The sequence below is a fragment of the Canis lupus genome, chromosome 15, assembly GCF_048164855.1.
Source record: "Canis lupus baileyi chromosome 15, mCanLup2.hap1, whole genome shotgun sequence".
In the NCBI taxonomy this organism is placed as follows: Eukaryota; Metazoa; Chordata; class Mammalia; order Carnivora; family Canidae; genus Canis; species Canis lupus.
Genome location: NC_132852.1, coordinates 48,557,256 through 48,575,058, shown reverse-complemented (window position 1 = coordinate 48,575,058; position 17,803 = coordinate 48,557,256). Strand labels below are relative to the sequence as shown.

General features: G+C 45.5%; 1 long non-coding RNA gene and 1 pseudogene across 2 annotated transcripts; both read left to right on the top strand.

The window, feature by feature from the left end:
- Positions 1–452: 452 nt before the first annotated feature.
- Positions 453–7,916, top strand: LOC140605145 (integrator complex subunit 4 pseudogene; annotated as a pseudogene).
- Positions 7,917–9,136: 1,220 nt separating this feature from the next.
- Positions 9,137–16,673, top strand: LOC140605150 (uncharacterized). 2 transcript variants are annotated; one of them, XR_012007881.1, is made up of 3 exons: positions 9,137–9,416; positions 11,132–11,152; positions 13,530–13,603. It is a non-coding gene; the product is annotated as an uncharacterized lncRNA (long non-coding RNA). The 2 variants fall into 2 exon arrangements; XR_012007880.1 differs by lacking the exons at positions 9,137–9,416; positions 13,530–13,603 and adding exons at positions 10,235–11,023; positions 14,505–16,673.
- The last annotated feature ends 1,130 nt before the right edge of the window (positions 16,674–17,803 follow it).

The following is a 17,803-nucleotide window of genomic DNA, read 5'->3' as shown; positions in this document are numbered from 1 at the left end:
CTGCCAAATTTGCTGTATGATTTCTGGCAATCTTGGGGTGGAGTCTTTTGGGTTTTCCAGGTACTCTATCATGTCATTGGAAGAGGGAGAGTTTGACTACTTCTTTGCCGATGTGAATGCCTTTTATTTCTTTCTGTCGCTTGATTGCTGAGGCCATGCCGTGGGTTTTCCTTTCCATCGATGGCTCTGGAGATGCTGGGGAACGTTCCCTCTTTGCCTGTACTCTGAAGCATTTGGATCAGGAATGGATGCCGTATTTTGTCAAATGCTTTCTCTGCATCTGTTGAGAGGATCTTCTGGTTCTTGTTTTTTCTCTTGCAGATCTGATCAGTCACACGGAGTGTTTGCCGAGTGTTGAACCAGTCTTGCGTCCCGGGGATAAATGCCACCTGGTCACGGCGAGTAACTTTTCAATGTACCATTGGATGCTATTCACTCGTATCTTGTTGAGAACGTTTGCATCCGTGTTCATCGGGGACATCGGTCTATAACACTCCTTTTTGGTGGGGTGGGGTCTTTGTCTGCTTCTGGACTTCAGGTGATGCTGGCCTCATAGAACGAGTTTGGAAGTATTCCATCTCCAGAAGCTTCAGGTGGCCTCACTGTAGTCTTTGTGGCGGGCTCTTGTTTTGGTTCAGGATGTAGCTCAGTGGCCAGAGACGTTCGCTCCACTGAGGCAGGTGGCTGCTCCGGCATGTGCGGGAACCCGATAGCATGCACCTGGGCGTGCTCTTCCTCCAGGGTGACCTTGGGTACAGGTAGCTCTTGCATGTCGGAACAGTGAGTCAGAGGTGTTACCACCACGTGCATTGGTTTGGTCTCAGCAGCTGGCTTCTCGGCTCGAGCCGTGACCAGCTCGATCACCTCTGGCTCTGAAGTTTTAGCAGTCCCCAAGGTAGGAGCTGGGGCCGGTTGTTGAGGTGGTTCAGGATACTGCACAGGGGCAGACACTAGTTGCTCCCCTGAGCTGGGTGGCCGCTCCGGCATGTGGCGGACCCTGATAGCATGCGCCGGGACATGATGTCCACAAGGGTGGCCAAGATTGCAGGTGGGTCCTCCTTGTCGGGAGAGTGAATCAGAGGCGTGACCACCTGGTGCATTGGCTTGGCCTCAGCAGCTCCATCTGCGCTCTGGCCAAGCACTCAGCACCGACAAACCTGCCCAGCTCGATCACCGCAGGCCCAGAAGCTTCATCAGGCCCCACCTATGGAGCTGGGGTGGGCTGCTGCCGTGGTTCATGATGTTGCTCAGGGGCCGAAGCTGGTTGCTGCACTGAGGCAGGTGACTCCTTTGGCATGGCATGCCGGGGACATTGATAGTGGGTGCCCGGGGGAGCTCTTCTTGCAGGGTGGCCAAGTGTGCAGGTGGCTCCTCCAGGTCGGGACAGTGAATCAGACGTGTGACTGCCCTGTAAATTGGCTTGGCCTCAGCAGCTGGCGTCTCGGCTCGGGCCAAGGACTCAGCACCAACTGCCATGCCCGGCTCGAACTGCTCAGGCCCATAAGCTTCAGCTCGCCCCAGTGTAGTAGCTCTGGCGGGCTCTTGATTTCATTTAGGATGTTGCTCAGTGCCCGAAGTCGGTTGCTCCACTGAGGCAGGTGGCTGCTCCGTCATGTGGGGGATCCCGATAGCATGCCCCTTGGCGTGCTCTTCTTCCAGGGTGGCCGTGGGTACAGGTACTTTTTCACATTTGAAATACCTTATTGCCTATTTGCTTATGTTAAAAAAATAACTGTGTCCAAGACTTAAAGATTCTTATTTACTGATGCATTTAAATCTTTCTCATAATGATCTACGGCATTTAATGTAGTAGGGAAATTGTTCATATCGGTGCCTCCGGCAGCTTTTCCTTCTGTACTTGTGGTGTTCCTGTTTCTATCATTCGGATATCTTTTGAAAAACAAAGACATTCTTTAGAAGCCTGAAGATTTACCTGGTGTTTTTTTTTTTTTTTTTTAGTGTCATACATTTCCATTTATTGGACCTACTGAATACATCAGTTAAATGTTTGCTTATTTTACATAAAGGGCCCGTTTTCTTTTTCTTGAATTTTTAATTTTTTATTGGAGTTCAGTTTGTCCACATATAGCGCAACACCCAGTGCTCATCCCGCCAAGAGCCCCCCTCATTGCCCATCACCCAGTCACCCCACCCCCTCCACCCACTTCCCCTTCCACTACCCCTTGTTTGTTTCCCAGAGTTAGGTGTCTCCTGTTTTGTCACCCTCACTGATACTTTCACTCATTTTCTCTGCTTTGCCTTTATTCCCTTTACTAATTTTTATATCTCCCAAATGAATGAGACCATATAATGTCTGTCCTTTTCCGATTGACTGTTTTCACTCAGCATAATAGCCGCGACAGCTGCACCCCAATGTTTCTAGCAGCAATGTCCACAATAGGCAAACTGTGGAAGGAGTCTTGGTCTCCATCGAAAGATGATGGATCAAGAAGCTGTGGTGTGGCGGGCAGTCATGGCGGCTCACCTAAAGAAACGAGTGTGCGAGGAATTCACTAAGGTGGTCCAGCAACAACAGGAGGATATTGCAACCAAGAAACTGTGATTGACAAAACCAAGTAAATCTGCAGCACTCCACGTAGATCGCTGTAAAGCTCCCTCCCCAGCGGATGCTTTGCAGTATCTACTCCAGTTTGCCAGAAAGCCTTTTGAAGCAGAAAGTGAGGAAGGAGTAGTCAGGATTCTCTTGGAACATTGTTACAAGGAGAGTGATCCATCTGTGAGACTGAAAATTGCCTCATTGTTGGGTTTATTATCAAAGACTGCAGGGTTTTCACCAGACTGCATTATGGATGATGCCATTAACATCCTGCAGAATGAAAAGTTTCATCACGTCCTTGCTCAACTGTTGGACACCTTGCTTGCAATTGGCACCAAACTCCCAGAGAATCAAGCTATCCACATGGGATTAGTTGATGTAGCCTGCAAGCACCTCACAGATACATCTCCTGGTGTAAGAAATAAGTGCCTGCAATTACTTGGCAATCTTGGCTCTTTGGAGACAAGTGTCACAAAAGATGGAGAAGGCCTAGCTCTCAGAGATGTCCAGAAGATTATAGGGGATTACTTCAGTGACCAAGACCCATGTGTCAGAAGAGCGGCTATAAAAGCCATGTTGCAGCTTCATGAAAGAGGACTGAAATTACACCAAGCAATTTATAATCAGGCCTCTAAAATGTTGTCGGATGACTGTGAACAAGTGCGCGGTGCTGCAGTCCAACTTACCTGGGCTATCAGTCAGCTCTATCCTGAAAGCACTGTCCCCATTCCTTCTTCTAATGAAGAAATTCGCTTAGTTGATGATGCATTTGGAGCAATTTGTCCCATGGTCAGTGATGGCTCCTGGGTGGTTCGAGTTCAGGCTGCAAAGCTATTGGGCTCGATGGAACAAGTCAGTTTTCACTTCTTGGAGCAGACGCTCGACAAGAAGCTCATGTCAGATCTCAGGAGAAAACGCACTACACATGATCGTGCCGAGGAACTTTACAGGTCAGGAGAGTTAACCAGTGGCTGAATGTGGGGAGGTGATGCTCCCAAAGAAGAAATAGATACAGGAGCTGTGAACTTGATGGAGTCAGGAGCTTGTGGAGCCTTTGTTCCTGGATTGGAAGATGAGATGTATGAGGTCCGCATTGCTACTTTGGAGGCTCTCTGCATGCTGGCCCAATCTTCACCTTCTTTTGTGGAGAAGTGCCGCCCTGATTTCCTGGTGGACATGTTTAATGATGAAATTGAGGAAGTACGTCTGCAGTCCATACACAGCATGAGAAAAATTTCTAAAAACATCACCCTCCGAGAGGATCAGCTTGGCAGTGTCCTGGCTGTGTTAGAGGATCGTCCAGAGATATTCGAGAGGCTGGCTCTTCACGAACTTTTATGCTGTACTAATGTTTCGACTAAAGAAGGGATTCATCTCGCACTGGCGGAGCTGCTGAAAAATTTAACCAAGTACTCTACTGATAGGGACTCTATATGGAAGTGCTTGAAGTTTCTGGGAAGTCGGCATCCAACCCTGGTGCTTCCCTTGGTGCCAGAGCGCCTGAGCACCCATCCATTTTTTGACCCAGCTGAACCAGACATGGATGACCCAGCTTACATTGCAGTTTTGGTTCTTATTTTTAATGCTGCTACAACCTGTCCCACAATGCCAGCACTATTCTCAGATCATACCTTCAGGCATTATGCCTACCTCCGAGACAGTCTTTCTCATCTTGTTCCTGCCTTAAGGTTACCAGGTAGAGAACTAGTGTCATCGGCCGTTTCTCCCGGTATTGCGCCCCATGAAGACCCGTCCCATCAGTTCCTGCAGCAGAGCCCTGAAAGGGTGTACAGTCTCCAGAGCACCGGGACCCTCAGGGAACCCAGAAGCTGCTGGAGTTCACCATCCGGGATCTGCAAAGACTTAGAGAACTTCAGTCTGAACTAGCAGGAGTTGCTGACTTCTCGGCTACCTATCTTTGGTGTCAGCTTCTTCTCATCAAGGCCTTGCAAGGAAAGCTGTGGAATGTGGCTGCCCCTTTATATTTGAAGCAGAGTGACTTGGCCTCCGCAGCAGCAAAACAGATCATGGAAGAGACCTACAAAATGGAGTTCATGTACAGTGGTGTGGAGGAGAAACAGGTGGTGATTATACATCCCATGAGGCTGCAGGCCAAAGCCTTGCAACTTACAGTAACAGCACGGACTACTCGAGGAGTTGACCCCTTATTTGGGATGTGTGAAAACTTTTTACAGGAAGTGGACTTTTTTCAGAGGTGTTTTATTGCTGATTTGCCCCCACCTACAGGACAGCTTTGTGGACAAACTTCTTGACCTTATGCCCCGACTCATGACATCCAAGCCTGTGGAAGTGGTCAAAATTCGACAGACCATGCTGAGGCAGAGTACCTCCTTGCACCTCCCCCTTCCAGAGCAGATCCACATACTTCAGCCATCATTGAGCCAGCAGGCGAGTCAGGCAACCCTTTGCGGTTTACGTCTGGATTGGTTGTGGCCCTGGATGTCGATGCGACCCTGGAACATGTGCAGGACCCTGAGAGTGCTGTGAAGGTCCAGGTCTTCTATCCAGATGGCCAGGCTCAGATGATTCATCCTAAGCCGGCAGACTTGAGGAATCCTGGCCCACCCAGGGCGCCACCGGCTTATCACTCAGGTGTACCTCTCCCATACTGCCTGGATAGAACCATGCCAGGTGGAAGTGAGGCTGCTACTGGCCTACAACTCCAATTCCCGCATTTCAAAATCCCCCTGGATTGAAGGTGGCGACGTGTTCCCCCAGGTGGAAACCAGCATGGAGGGCACCGTTCCCTTCAGCAAGTCTGTGAACGTTTACATAATGCCCAAACCCGCAAGGTGCTGAGTCACAGCATTGTGTAGAGCTGAAGCTGAGAAAGACCTTCTTAGGTAGCAGAGTGAGCCCGAAGCCTAGAGCACTTCACCTGGAGCCGGCGTATGGGCATGAGCACCATCACCCTTCTCGTCTCATCTGGAATCATACACAAAATAAATTAATTTGCATTAAAAAATCAAAAACCTTCAAGTCCACACCTCTTCCTTCCCTGACTCCCCCTACCACCTCTATAAAGTTGATAAAACAACAACAACAACAACAACAGAAGAAGGTGTGGTCTTACAGCTTACAATGGAATATTAGTCAGCCATTAGAAACGACAAACGCCGTGAAAGGAGAGTGACGTTTGGTTGTACTTGTTGGGTTCATGTTGTCGTACGTTTGTGTGCAGCCATTCAGCAGTGCTCGGTATGTACCAGATCATCTACTAAGGAGGGTCTTTTACTCAAAACCAGGAAAGAGGAGAGAGAAAGAACTAGTTTCGAGAGCTTTTTGATTGGGAAAAAGCATTCCAAAAATCACGATTTTCATTATACAGTAAGGGAGTAGCTTCCTTTCTGTGTTCATTCTCGTGAGGATTAACGATAGAGGGTGTCCTGTGAAATGAAGACCACTTTGTATTCCAATTTACTTCCTGGAATTTCTTAATTGTTTCCGTTTTTGAGTTTTAGCTGACATTCAAAAACTGAAAAACTTCTGGCTCATAACTTTGTTGCATTTCTAGGTCCCTGCAGCAAGAAAAGGAAATCGTCCTTAGGACTAGAAGTCTAAGTGAGTCCTAAAGTATTGGAAGAAAATTCTAAAATATACATTGAGGTTCTACCAGGAAAAGATTGAGTTTAAACAAAAGAGCCTGAGCTAATTCTTCCAGAAGGTTTGTTACCTTGAATTCAGAGCCCTTTTACGAGTATATTAGAAAAATAAGTAGTCCCACAGTGTCAGTCGATTCATGTATTAATGAGATGAGAGCTAACATTAATGAAACTAACTCTAAAGTAGTTGACTGCCAAGCTGATTGTTAAATTGGTTATTATGGAAACAGGAGAACCAACTCACACACTTAGAAATGAGGTCCCAGACTGGAAGCACTGGGAAATGTAGCTGCTCATAATCTAAGTTAAATAATTCCTTGACAATCTGAGTAGATCTATATCAACGTGGCTGTCTTATATGTAATGTAGGGTGTTTAGTAGGAAATTATCGAATGGACTTCATGATTCCCTAGAGCTTATTTTTGAGAGGTGCTAGTGAATCAGGAGGGGAAAAAATGAATGCTCAAAAAAGTCCTATTTCCATCTTACACATTTGGGGAAACTGTAAGAATATGTCCAAAGAATCTTGGTCTTCAATAGTTTTATATACAGTAATAACTAACACCATAAAATAGCACTTATTTAGATAGAATTGATGGTAGACATGGCAGTACTACATCCTTTTTTACAATGTCTGAGCGTTTGTAGTACTTCAGACCTTTCCATCAGGCATCAACATTAAATATTGAATACCTCTAGAGAGTGTGAAAATAATTTTGTCTTTGGAAGTAGTTAACGTGAAGTTTTTCCGTGTGTCCCATTGGACTTTTCTAGTGATGATCCTCCTAGGATGCTTTATCAGTAGGTGTCTGGATTTTATGGACTAAAAAACTGATATTTTTTTTTACAGTTGAAATCTGTAAATCATCTTTATACTTAATTTTCTATGTCCTTTCATAGCAAAAAGTAAGCAAAATATGCCAAGACAAACCTTGAGCATAACCGTTGAGGAACAAGAACTGTCGGAGATCTATGTGTGTGTATCTGTAGGTACATCCATGCATACATGGCAAGATTTAACAGAAATCATAATCCCGACATCATCTGTGGTTAATGTCACAGCTCTTTTCTGTCGTCAGCCTCTGTTTTTCTCTTTGGGCGTTCGTTGAAAAATACTCGGCCTCATGTCTTTAGCTCTGAGCCTTTAACTGTAATCCTTGAATTCTTAATTTCAGTTCAGAAACCCTAGTCTTAGAACTCATGAGTCTCCAGATTTCCATGACTGTCACCAAAAGTTGAAAATCCTATAGGTTTGCCCGTTTTTTTCTTTTTTAAACTAAAGACTTCAAAGAAAGAAAAGAAAAAAAAAAATGCTTCTTTCTGTCTTGACAAACATGAGGAAGAAACTGCAATCAGGAATACAGGTGGAAGCAACTCCTTCCGTAGCCTCCCCTTGTACCTTTAAAAGAGCTTTGTCATGTGGTTAATGATGGAGAAAGTTGACAACATGCATTGTATATGTCTGCTGTCCGCAGAGTGTATTGTGTGACCGTATTTTTTTCCCAGTCATTGAAAGGATTCTCCCAGTGTGATACTCTTAATTTAAAAAGTGTTTTTTTTCTCCTTTAAAATAGTCATCATTTGGAACTGGAGGGTATGACGCTGAGTGAAGTACGTCATTCGGAGAAGGACAAACATTGTAATGTCTCATTCATTTGGGGCATATAAAAATAGTGAAAAGGAAGAAAGGGGAAAGGAGAAAAAATGAGCGGGAAATATCAGAAAGGGAGACAGAACGTGAGAGACTCCTTACTCTGGAAAACGAACAAGGGGTGGAAGAAAAGGAGATGGGGTGGGGGTGTGGGGTGACTGGGTGACGAGCATTGAGCGGGGGGCACTTGATGGGATGAGCGCTGGGTGTTATGCTATATGTTGGCAAACTGAACTCCAATAAAAAAAATCATCATTATTTTATGACATTTATAAAATGCAGTAAATATAAGGAAACCATCCTGAGAGGCAGGATGCCTCTCTCATTTGGCCATCTTTTTAACATGTTCTACTTATTTTCCTCCCTTATTATTTAAGGCTTTTTTGTATGTATGCACTGACTTTTTTTATCAGCTATAGTTTTGAGGCATAAGCTCTTCAATTTATAGGTGCTGTATCTTTTATAGTCATAAGTTCATTGGTTTCTAGAAAATCACATTTGCTTCCATGTATCCATTAGAGTGCAACAATACTGAACTCCTATGGGATTTTTCACTGATGAAAGTTGTTTTTATACTTACCTGTTGTATTGAAGCAGGTCTGAAGGCCAGGAAGAAAGCTGATTGGTGATCTGAATTGCAAAATGTTGAGAACTGACCAGGGGGTTGTCATGGTGCCTGATGACTCTTTGTGTGTGCGCGCGCCTAATGACTCTTAAGTACAAAGGAAGTAGAGGGGGAGGTAGGAGGGTAGCAGGACTTAACCTAGGAGAAGCTGATAGATAGATGTCAGGATTTTCGAGGAAGAGGAGCTGGGCAGGAAGGGATTCTAAGGAAGGAGTGTGAGGAGGAGAACCCATCCAGGCTGCAAGAGAGGAGTGGGGCGGTCCGTGGATAGAGGAGGTGCCATCGGTTCCCATCCCCGCTACTGGGGAGGGGAAGCTGGCTCCCGAGTAGGAAGGCACAATGGAGTCGGTCGCCCCCGTGTCCAACAGGAAAGAGATGGGCTTCCCCGCTCCCTGGAGCAGGACCCTGGGCTTGGCCTGGGTTAGGGGGTGTCCGAGTCTGGGCCCCGTCAGTCATCGTCCAGTCCGAGTAGTTGAAAGGCTGGACTTCCCGGCTCAGGGTTTCCTCCGTGTGGAGGCGCCGAGGATCCCCCGAGTCCCGGGCAGGCGGATTTCCAGGGGCCCATCGTTGGACATTGAGGGCATTGCCGCGTTGGCTCCTTGGGATTGGGACATCGACGGGCTCATTGTCCCTCGGTGCCGCATCTGAAGCAGGCCCCAGGCGGGGTTCGGTCGGTTCCCCCTTTCTGCGGGCTCGCGGAGCCCGCCGGCCGCAGGGCTGCCACCGAGGCTTGGGTCTGGAGTTGGACCTTCTGCTGGAGCCTGGCCTGCCTCTGAAGTTCAGCCACTTCCTCTCGGGTGTTAAGGACTTTAAATGCCATTTTCACCAGGTGGGGCATGGGAGTTTGAGGACCCTCCTCGGTCTTCTTTAGTTTTCTGCGGATATCGGAGGAGGACTGATACACCACTGCCGTGGTAATCCACGTTAGCGCATCTGTAACGACCAGTAGGGGGGATCAAGGTGAGACTGTGGAACAGTCTGCTTGGGTAAAACATGACTCATGATGCTGGGAGTGGCATGCACACGAAGATTTTCTTACCCTTTAAGTTTCGTGGCAGAAGTCTCTCTTTTTATTCGGGTCTGATTCATAAAACACAAACCAGTACGTAAATTTATCATGAGAAACTTTCCATGAAATGGTATAAGGAAAGAGGTCTTACAGGTGTTTCTTCCGCAAGTTCTGAAGTTCTGCGTTTTCAAGTGTGACCTTTGGTGGTTGATTTTTCTTCTGTTTTCCTTATGAGGAGAACATTTTTGAAGGAGACTGCATGATTCAGAGCTGTTTTATGAAAGTTCCTTAAGAACGACAAAATGAAAAGAAGGACACCATTTCCTGTAGCTTCCCTCTGAGGGACACAACCCCTCTGTCTCTGGCTTGTGCCGCTTCCACGGCGCACTCCTGCAAGGATGGGAGCTTGCTGTCTTGTCGCTGGTCTGGGGTGGGATTAGGGATGACCCACGGGTGAAGGTGACAGCGGGAAAGCTCCCGTAAGGTCTGGTTTTAATCTGCTTCTGAGTTCAACTGTGGAGTCGTGCCGGAACCCAGGTTTTGTTCTCAGCTTTGTTCTAGGGGTTCACTAGCTCATGACAGAGTTCAGGAACTGGTTGAGTAGTAAGGAAGCCGTCTCTGTTGGAAGAAAAGCGTCTTTATGATCTCCTATCTATGGGCTCATTTTCTAACTTAGGAAGCACCGTCAGGGAGTCTTGTGGGCTCTCAACCTTAATTCCGTTTTCATCTAAGAACGACTTTTGCTCTGAAGAGCAGAAGAATGACAGGACGTTTGGAATTTCTGTTTAGATTTACATAGTGTTGCTGCTTTAAAAGCAATTTTTAGTCCTTTACTCGGCCTAATGGTTTTCTTTCATATGGAAATGAATTAAAATCTAGGAATGCAGTTGACATCCAATCATAATGATCATTTGTTAATTAATTCAGTCTATAACACTTGGATCCCTAGGAATTTAGCTGTGGTTTTATGAGTTTTCCCGTATGATTGCCCACAAATGTTTATGTTGACTAAAATTGTAAGTGGTTTAAACTGTTCAAACAAATTACTTAGCAGTTAAACCTCCAGCAAAATTGTAATTCATTTTAAATTTAGCACAGAGGTTTGATGCTCTTTCTGAGCAAAACAACGGGACATAACGGTGAAATACGGAAATTCGGTATTTTGCCTGAACTGTTTCCGACAGGACAAAAACATTCCCAGCACTGGACGTAGCAAAGCCTTCCACTAATGTGAATTAATTTTGTAGCGAAGGATCACTTGGGAGGATTCCTGCTTTTGAGTTTTATCCAGGTTTCATTCTTGAAGCACCCTTTCCATAAATTTGTGTTTTATTCCTAATTTGTCGTACTTCACCTTTTGATATTTAAACAACTCACATGCAGCTAACGGAAGTCATGATAGTATTCGCTTCTCTATCAGGTTATCTCCTGCGATGTTGAGAATTGCAAAGCCAGAGCACATTACAAAGAGTCAGTTGGACTTTGATACCAAAATTGCATTTACGAGGTTCACACTCCTTTGTATTTCACCAGATAGAGACAGCAACAGTGTTCTCAGGTAATGTGTGCTTCAGCCTCCGTGCCAGAATTTATAGTGTCTGGATTTTAATATGTAGTGTTGATCTGTTAACCAAAGTTGTTTAGTTTTGTTTTGTTTTGTCCACAGAGGCATGGACACCTGCCCCTGGTGAGTCTTTACGCTGAGTATACATACTCAGTTGTCGGTATGTATGTATGTATGTCACTTTGAGGTTCTCTCTCGCCAGTGTTACCATTCTTGACAAAAAAAAGTCTTTGTGTTTGATGTCCTTTCTCGTTTGTTAGCCAGGGTCTACCAAAACCATTACTTTTTGATGACACTTCAGTTTTGGCCCAGAATGTCACAGTCTGTATTGAATCCGTCATTTCATCGATCCCTCGTGGCTTTTAATTAACTTTAGCAGCATTCGCAGATTTTCTTGCACTAAGGGGAGTCAGAGGAATCAGTCTTTCTCTACATTTTTTAAGTCATTCCATAAAAATATTCCTGTGACGTAACCTGAACTCAAAACGCATTTTGTCAAAAGGGAGAATTAATCCAGTTTGATGAGCAAGTTTTGAATTCGATATCCTTTGTTTGATACTTGGTCCCGATGCTACATCCCGTCTTTATGTTGTAGTTTTGTGTTCCCGTGCTGGTTTTGCATACGTCCTTGCTCAGAGGTCTGGGGATTAGACTGCATTCTATCCCTGTTTTATGTCAGCTGGTATTTTCATTATTTTCATCTTGCCTGCTTTCAGATTTTCCCCTCCTTCCCCAACTTTTCCAATTGTTGAGGTCTTTTGTCTTTTTTTCTTGCCTGCTTTCTGGGAGTTTTGTTTAGGGGAAATGAACCTCTTGCTTCTTACAATTTATGTTTTCCTAGCCATTACTTAATTTTTTTAGGAAGATGAGCAGTTCAAAAAAAAAAAAAAAAAAAACAACATGAATATATGTTTTTGTTACTGTGATAGGGGAACATCTTTATCATTTCTTGTCGAAAGCATTCTTCAACCCCGAGCATTTTACATACTAAAATGAATCTGTTGCCTATACGGAATGGAAGCCTAGCGTAGCAGTAAATGTTTCCCTCACAAATTCAGTTTTTTATTGATTGCTAGCCATTTTGATTTCATTTATTAATGACTTTGTCACTGATCAGAAAACTCTGAGGTAGTATTTCTGTTTACTACTTCGGGAAAAGACTAATTAGGACCATTATTTGTAACTCCAACACAGCTTGTTGATTTTCAAGTTCATCGTACCAGAATATGCGCATGCGTGTGTGTTTGCAATCGTATTGATGTTTCAGTGTCTTCCTAAAAATTTACAATGTCTGTAGATAGCTATTTCAACATTTTGTGAGGTCTTATTTTTCTTTGTTCTTTTATTAAAATAACAGCAAGTAAATAGCCCATACTTTTGGTTATGTCCTATAAGAATTTCTGCTTGGAATACTTGGAAAGAATAATGCTAGTGTTATATGAATTTTGTCTTAATCATCAATTATCAACTATTTTTTAAACTATTTTTATCTTGAGTATGATAAATGATCATGTAGTCAAAGACTGTGTAGTTTAAACATATACTGTTCTTCGGTCGATAGTTTATGAGATTCATTTCATAGAACTGTCTTTATGTTTCCATTTTGTGCTCAGTGTCCTTTTGTAGAAATCCAGATTGACTACTTTACACTGTGCATATATTTAGAGCATCACAAATGTGGGCCATCAAAATGATAATTTCATGGTATCGGTGAAACTCTGGATAGAATTTTCTGTCCTATCATCTGTCAGAGCTTTAATTTGTTAACTTTATATTTCCTAAGTGTACTCAGTTATATCCTGACCCGGAAAGGTCGTTGAATATATGACACCTATAAGTACATACCTATCGAAAGTGTAATTAAGATGCACTTTGCCATTTTGACCAAAATGTCATAACAGCAGAGGCACGCCTAAGTCTCTTAGTGGGTTTGTGCTTGATGTATTGAGAGCAGTGTGGTCGAGAGTAACCCACTACTGGTCCCTGAGCCTCCCATGAAAACACATTCTGTACCAGAAGGTGGAGTACCTTTCACTTCTTCTTGACACCTCTTATTTTTTTTAAGATTTTTATTTATTTATCCATAGAGAGACACACACACACACACACACACACACACACACACACACACACACACAGAGGCAGAGACACAGGCAGAGGGAGAAGCAGGCTCCATGCAGAGAGCCCGACCTGGGACTCGATCCAGGATCTCCAGGATCACACCCTGGGCTGCAGGCGGCGCTAAAATGCTGTGCCACCGGGGCTGCCCTCGCTACCTCTTATATGGTGCTACTCACTGCAGAAATGACAGAATGAGCATGGGACTACTCTGTAGGCACAGTGAACATTTCCCAAAGTCTTCAAAGTGCACAGTCCCTTCAGGGTAGTAGACTAGCTGTGTTGTGTTACCTTGGGCCTGTATGTGTCAGTCGGCGGTAAATGACCGAGATCATGTGGTTTTCATCAATATTAACACTTACTGGGGCACCGTTTCTAAAAGGTCAGGAATGACGGAGCGAAACATTTTCCCGAGAATGCTTTATAAGACGCCTTGAAAACATGAAGCAATTTAACCCACTTGATAGAAAGTCTGTGGCTGCTGAGGTAAGGCTGCATGTCCAGAGCGCAGGGCATTGGCAGGAACACGGAGCAGTGGGGCCGCAGTGTGCACAAGCCCCTTTCGGGGCTGGGGGGCTGGGGTGCCGGGGGCCGGGGGGCCGGGGCCGGCTGAGGATGCGGCTCGGCCTGCATCGCACACCTTCCATCGTGGTCCTCCTTTCTCTTTTGTGGAGAACACTTCTTTGCACACTCGAGTTATTCGTCAGTCATCACACATGTGTAGACTGGTCTAGCGATTTTCTGGTAGGAGCTTGTTTTCATATTTAGGCCCTCGGTTTTTATTGAGTCACCATCAGCAGTGATTCGAAAAAATCCTCTCCGTATTTGCAGGGTTGGAGATTTGTTTGAAACCTGACCATCCAATAAGTCGTTCTCTGCATGCCGTGTGACAAATGTGTAGCGTTACCAGCAAAGATCATATTAATTCCTTTAATTAACATGTGACTCGAGAAGTCTCAGATTAATCAGCACATGACTCGTGGTTATTCGTACCCTCGTGGGAGTTTTTTGCCACCAAATGCAAATACCAGGCTAAAAATACTGCTTTGTTTGTACATGGAGCGACTATTCATCGCAATAGTCCTGTACATCTAAGAGAACAGAAAGTAATTAAAATGTTGATCACTATAGTAAATCTCCGCAACGGCCGCTTGTTTGTATTTCATATGTGCTCACGTTTCTGAGAAGTTAGCTCTTGCACAACCACCTACCATGATTATCTGATATCCTCCAGAAGGTTAGCTGGGTGGTTTCCTATGTTACTTAGGAAAAACTTTCTTTTCGCAATTGACAATGTCAGCATCAATTTAAAGTGTAACACTAAGCACGTGCTTGCTCTCTGAATATCGCCCTCCAGCCACCCTGCCGAGGATCTGGCCGTGACACTTTGAGGAGATCATCGATCCTCACTGTTCACGGCACTTTGCCTGCACACCCGGGCTGCCGGGGCACCTCTGGATCCAGCTGCCGTTGTTTCTGTGACCCAAGGTGCGCTGACCGTAGCAATTTACATTATGTGTGCAAATTAAAAGTTACCTTGCAACAGCAGTTTACTTTAAAAAATGACCTCGTTTTCCCCCATGTTAAAGTTCTGTTATGTTATAGGAGTTGCATTTTTGTATGATGCAAGGATCTTTTTGTAGGACATAGTCACCCGCCATGATGAGGATAGGTTTCTTTTTTCTTTTCATTTGGGCTTAGGTCGGAATCTCCATAAGGAAAATTATCTTATCTTTCATCATCTTGTGCTCTATCGGAATATATATATGTGCTATTTGATTGCATGTTTTCAATTTAATTACATTTTTTTTACCAGATTTAAGTCTAAAATAATTGAACTTGTCATATATTGCTGAAAATCTTTTTCTTTCTGCTCCTAAATTCTCCACTTGAACTGTCACAGTGGTCTGATTTATCCTGTCCTGTTTATAGTTGTAGTGATAGAGAGAAATACCTACTTAACATTTTCAATGCAAATTGTTTTAGTTGCAGACTGCAACATGAGCATACTGTTAAATCTAGCATTATCCGAGTTTTGGATACCATTAGTATCTTTTGTTTTCCTCACAACTTTTTATGTCTGCGATGAGGGAAGGAAAATAGAAAACTTCCAATCATTAACATTTTATGATCCTCTAGGATAGAGACCTGACTTTGGCTGTTCAACCAAAGTTTTGCTGTTCGGGTTTGAACAGTATCAATTGGGAAATGGCCACCCCATTAAAGAGTGTTCCCCCCAGTATTGGTAGAGACAAAGTAAAGTCAGATACACGCTGTATCTGTCATTTTTGTTGCAACTTACTATTGTTCTTCAGTTTCTGATTGTTCATTATTTTAAGGCACATGTGAGCCTTGTGCAAGTACATTGAAGTGTCGTGCTCTTTTGGTGAGAAAATCTTTTGTATTTATCAGAGAGCACATGGATACATACGGTATATAAGATTTTTCTGTTTCTGACGCACTTTTTTTTCTTCCCCTAGAGATGTAGAGCTTTGGGGATCATGAACAGTTTTCATCCTGATTTGTAATGATCTGTTTGTCCGTAGATAGGAAAATGTTATGAAATAATACTAAATATTCCTAAGTAAGATTATACCTTGTAGAGATCAAAGCCCAACATGCATGCAGTTAGATTTTGGTCATCTTCCGGAGCAGTGAGTATGCGTGGTGTACGGTGGCCATAAGCACATGTATTCCGTGTCGGCTGTCTCTTACCTCGGTCTACTTATGTTTTCAGTAGCATGGCTAATGTTCATTATAAAATCTTGATCTTATCCGTGAAAGTCTGTAGTAAATGTATACTTTCAAGTGTTTGACAGCGGCACGATCCGCCAGGCTGGAAAGCTCATTTGACTAATAGGTCGTTGGCCTACTCTTAATTCAGCCTTTTGTCCATCCAGCTGCCTGACCTTGTGTGCATTCCTTTAAATCTCTGTGTCTCATCTGTGCACGCGTGGGATTCCGGGGGAGCTGGAGCTGGGGTCGCAGCCCCGAGTTCCCTGTGTTCCACAGCAGCTGTACTTGCTTGAACAAACCTCCTTGACTCTCCGAGCCTGGTTTCGTGCTCTGAACCCTTGATGTGATCAGATGCAGACTGTCGTGAGGATCAATTGAGGCAATAAATGGAAAGCCCTGTGAGGGGCTTGTGGCGAGGAAAGCTCTGTGTAGGCTTATTAATCTCTAGTACCTGACTTTGAACAACACCATTACTTCCTGATGAAGTACTTCATCAGTACTTCCTAATGGCCGACCTGATGCAGCATCGGCCAAGTTATTTAACCTCTTAAGCTCCATTCACTCAACTACAAATATGGAGAATTACTCTTTCTTCCAGAATTCTTATAAGGAGTGAACTACATGAGGTTAAGTACGTAACATATCACAGCAGAGTGACATCAGGTCTTCCTGTCCTGTCACTGGGTATCACCTCTGCCTCGTGCATTTTCATCTAGTGAAAGCTTCCTGAGGCCCAGCCTCATTTTAAGTTCTGGGGGAGAGTGATGAGCAAGACAGGGACTCTGTATTTCTGGAGCTGACTTCCTTGTGGGGTCTCAGGAAATAGAGGAGTGAGCCAATCAGAAATTTCAGAAAGCAGTGGGTAGTGTGGAGGAATGATGTTGGGTGACAGGCAAGGAAGTGACGAGGGGTAGGGGGAGTCATGGCAGAGGTTAGTGGTTGCAGATAGATCTGTTGCAGAAGGCAGCCCCAGAGCGTTTTGTAAAGACTTTTCTTTGAGATAGGGGTTGAAATGGCAGGGGTCCGGAGCACCCTGGGTGATGGAGGACCCCAGAGCTGTGTGGGGCCCCGCCTGGCCCCTCTCCCGCAGCCCTGTGGCTGCTTCTGCAGCAGAGCTCCTCTTCGCTGGGGACCCGCCGGTCTGGGGTCTCCTGTCCCGGGCCCCCCTGACCACCGGACAGCTGACAGGTGGCCCCCGGGACTCCTATGCCTTTGAGCTCGAGCACGAGCTCCTGCTTGGCAGCCCCTCCGTGGCACCTGCCAACCCAGACCCTCTGCGGGCCAGGCACATGGTGGAGGGCTCCTAGGCCCCTGCTACGGGCTGCCAGGAGACCCCACACAGGCCATGCGATGGCCTCGACCTGGGCAGCTTCGCAACCACCTGCCCTGCAGGAGAGCCTGTCCCAGACCGCCAGCCTCCCCACCGCTATACCCACACCAGGACCCCTCCTCGGGGAGAAGAACCTGGGCTGTTGGGGATCGGTCGGCAAAAGACGCCAGGGGCCTACCCCCTGACCTGCAGAGCGTCTGCCGGTACCAAGCCTGTGCCACATGGATGGCAGAGGCAGGGAGGCCCCACTGGAGCAGCATGCGGGGGGGGGGGGGGTCGGGGAGGTCCAACACCAGCCTCAGGGTCATGCCTTCCTCTGTCGCCCTCACACCATGTTTGCATCAAAACGTCCCCGAGTGCATCCGGCTCTGGCTAAACAGCGTGGGAAGCAGCATGACGGAGAAGGCGGGAGGCCCGGCCTGGTTTCGTCCTCCATGCTAGCCAGACAGGAGACCACCCAGCCGGGACAGCCCCGCCAGGCTGCTGTACCTGCCGACCTGGTAGGGTGACACTCACCACGTGCCTCCCAGCGTGGGCTCCAGTGTCCATGCGCCTGGTCCCCTCTGGGCAAGGGGAACACACAAGGCCAT